Raw genomic sequence first — 3,786 nt, 5'->3', positions numbered from 1 at the left:
AAAGTGGATCATATTTTTTTTAAAGAAAAGACATTTCTCATTTGGCAAACAAAGATGAAATTTCTGACTTAATTATTCCTATTAGTGCCATACACAGAGCCTTTCCTGTTAAACATATCCAAGTCCTGAGATTTTTCTCCCAAAGAGGTGTAAAATGTGTGTGGATTCCCAATTAAATCAGTTCCTCCTCCAGTGGGTACAGTGCTAATGGGATTTAAATGTTCTTGAGGCTTCACTAGGGCACATATCAGGAAAATTCTGATGTGGATGGATTATCACTCCTTCAGCAACACAAACATCAACTAATAGAGAACAGTACGATGCCTTTGACATCCTGCATTGTGGAAGCCACTTGAATTAGTCATTTTCATTAAGTCATGCTCGTGGATGAATAGCAGTTGAGTTGTCTTGATCGTTGGACAATATTTGGACCTTTATTTCTAGGTTATTTATTTAAAAATATACTATGCTGAAGTTTTATGAGATAAACCAACAGGTCTGTGTAAACTGAGCTACATACCCTTGGCCACTGTAACCACATATATCATTAACTCTTTGTGTGCCATGGGAAGCACTCAGACAGTCCGCCTAAGTTGAGAGCTACCTTCAACAGGCATGAACTGCAGTGGCTTCCAGGAGGTGAAGGCAGGTATCCACTCATTCAATCAGGGGCCCAAGGTTTCAATTTTTATGCTCCCGTTTGCTGCAATTCCTGGGCATCTCCACCAGAGGGAGCAAGGTAAATGTTTGGAGAAAAAAGCAAGTAGCCTTAAGCCTTACATCATTACCACTCAAGAAGGTGATAGATAACTTTTCTATCAGAGGCTAATATCTAAGTGCCAGCCACATGCTAGGTATTTTACAGCTTATTTTGTTATTTTTAATCTCTCCAGTTTCAATTATATTATTTATTTTTAAATAAAAAATATATTCATAAGTTTCAAAATTTTTACAGTACAGGAGTATACAGTGAAAACTCTCCCCGCTACATTTGTCCCCTAGCCTCTTAGCTACCCTCCCACATGCGACTAATGTTACCAGCTTTTTTGTGATGTGTCATTTCACAGGTATTTAATGGTTCCAGTTTCTTTAGAGCTAATTTATGCATATAAATGTAAATGAATACTTTCTTTCCTACCCTTTTAAAGCAAGATGCTAGTATACTACACACAGAGTTCTGCACTAAATATCTTAGAGATTGTTCCTCATCAATACAGAAAAGATCTCCAATCTGTTTTATGTCATTGTACACATGTACTGTAATTTATCCTATCAGTTCCTTATTGAGGGACATTTAGGTTATTTAAAAACTTTTGTTATTATAAACAATGCTACAATGACTAAACCTATAACATTATTTCTTAAGAATGCAAGTTTACAGGGATGTCCAGATGGCTCAGTTGGTAAGCATCCAACTTTGGCTCAGGTCATGATCTTACTGTTCGTGAATTTGAGCTCCCTGTCAGGTTCTTTGCTGTCAGCACAGGGCCCACCTTGGATCCTCTGTCCCCCTCCCTCCACACCCCTCCCCTGTTCTCTTTCTCAAAAATAAACAAACATTTAAAAAATGTTTTTTAAAATGCAACTTTACCCGTAGGATAAATTCTGAGAACTGGAGTACCTGGGTCAAAGAGTCTATGTACATATAGGTTATTTCCGATCCTGGCACCATTTTACACACAAGGGCTCAGAGACGTGGCGTAACTCACTCAAGCACACACAGTTGTTAAACACTGAAGTCAGGACTCAAACATAACTTACGCTTTTTCTAAATCTCCACATTGCTCTTTTACTGGCCAGTAAAGTTTTTCCTTAATAACAAATAATGAGTATTTAATATGTATAATATGTGGGGTAAAGTGTTTTATAGGATTCAAAGGAGTGAGGTCACTGTCCTCAGGAAGTTTGCAATTGAGCAGTTTTAGTAAAACATTGAAAGGAAGGAAGTGGATGAAGCTATATATATACTCCCATCCCCATACCATACGTGTGTGTATACAGATATGTTTCATATATGTTTATATATATATGTATATATATACACGTATATATAAACATATACATATATGTTTGCACATACATAAACACATACACACGTATATAAATTAAAGACAAAAAATGGAGGGGTACCTGGGGGGCTCAGTCAGTTGAGTTGGGTCATGATCTCACGGTTTGTGAGTTCAAGCCCCACATCAGACTCAGGCTTATTGCTGTCAGCCTGTCGGTGCAAAGCCTGCTTTCAGATCTTCTGTCCCCCTCTCTCTGCCCCTCCCCCGCCAGCACTCTCTCAAAAATAAATACTAAAAAAAAAAATAAAGACAAACAATGGATAGGAATATTTAAACGAAAGAAATTATTTAATGAAAAAATGCATATTAAACTAGTTTTTAATAATTTAAAAAGAATACAATGGTATTACAGGGATAAGCATTGAAAAGAAAATGAACATTCCTAATGCTATTACCCAGAGAACTGCTATTAATTTTGGGTACATATCCTTCCATTGTTCTTATTTACAAAATAAGATCTTCTTTTAAATATTGCTTTATAATCTATTTTTTCTCATAATATTATTTAATAACTATCTTCTCAGATGATTAAATATTTTGCCTTAGCATCATTTTCATAGCTTCAGGGTTCCTATTATATAAAATATTAATTTAACTAAATCCCTCATTGTCAGAAAATGCTGTTCTCATGCCTCTCCCCACTTTAAGTATGATACACAATACTGTAATGAACATTTTTGGACTGGATTTCACTTTATTTTTTGCAATCTATTACACAGCACTCTACCCACCCCCCCCCTTCAGTCCCCTTCAGTCTCTGGATCACCCTTTTGGGAGAATTCAACATTGCTGTTGTCTTCACGAGGGCACTGCTCACTCTCTCCTCCCCCAGGAGGGGAGGAGTTCATTTCTGCGCATGAACAGAAATTAAGGGGGCTTGGTTGTTCCTCAACTCACTTTGTGGTAGTGCCATGGTGTGCTTAACCAATCAGGCATCTGCTCCCAAGGCTTTGGATCTTGATACAGTGGAGGCACAAAGGGAACCTTGGAGGTCAAGGTCATTCTTACGGGGGTGGTGGTGAAGGGCCACTGCTCTTGTGGGGTGGCCTTGGTTTATCTGGCCCCTTATACTCTAGTTTTCAAACATGATTCTCTAGCCTTCTGTTGACTTAGTGGGCCCCCAAGATCCTTGCAAAATGGTCTCTCTTTGCTTTAGATAGCCAGCATTGGTCTTGATTGCTCACAACTAAAAACCCTCATGAATGCAATGGTAATTGTGAGCCTGATCCATGATTATTTTTTTAGGTAAAGTAATCATTTATGAAAGAAGGGAAAGGAAGATTGCTTTATATGACAAAATTCTCTCACGTATTTTAGAAAATCATGGATAAGGTAAGGTACACCTGAATAATTAAAAAATTGTTTACTGACTTGTCAATAATCTTTTGGCATCTTTTTAACACAGAAAGCTGCATATTTGTTAGGAAGGTTCTTTGAAGGGTGTCTGGGTGGCTCAGTCAGTTAAGTGTCTGACTCTTGATCTCAGCTCACGCCTTGATCTCATGGTTGTGAATTCAAGGCCCATGTTGGGCTCCATGCTGTGGATAAAGCCTACTTTAAAAAAAAAAAAAAAGAGGTGTGGCTGGGTGGCTCAGTTGGTTAGGCACCTGACTTCAGCTCAGGTCATGACCTCATGGTTCTTGGGTTCAAACCCCGCATCAGGCTCTGTGCTGTCCGTGCAGAGCCCCTTTGGATCCTCTCTCTTTCAGAAATAAAA

The sequence above is a fragment of the Crocuta crocuta genome, unplaced genomic scaffold (genome assembly GCF_008692635.1).
Source record: "Crocuta crocuta isolate KB4526 unplaced genomic scaffold, BGI_CrCroc_1.0 scaffold130, whole genome shotgun sequence".
Classification (NCBI taxonomy): Eukaryota; Metazoa; Chordata; class Mammalia; order Carnivora; family Hyaenidae; genus Crocuta; species Crocuta crocuta.
Note: the sequence above shows the minus strand (reverse complement) of the source record.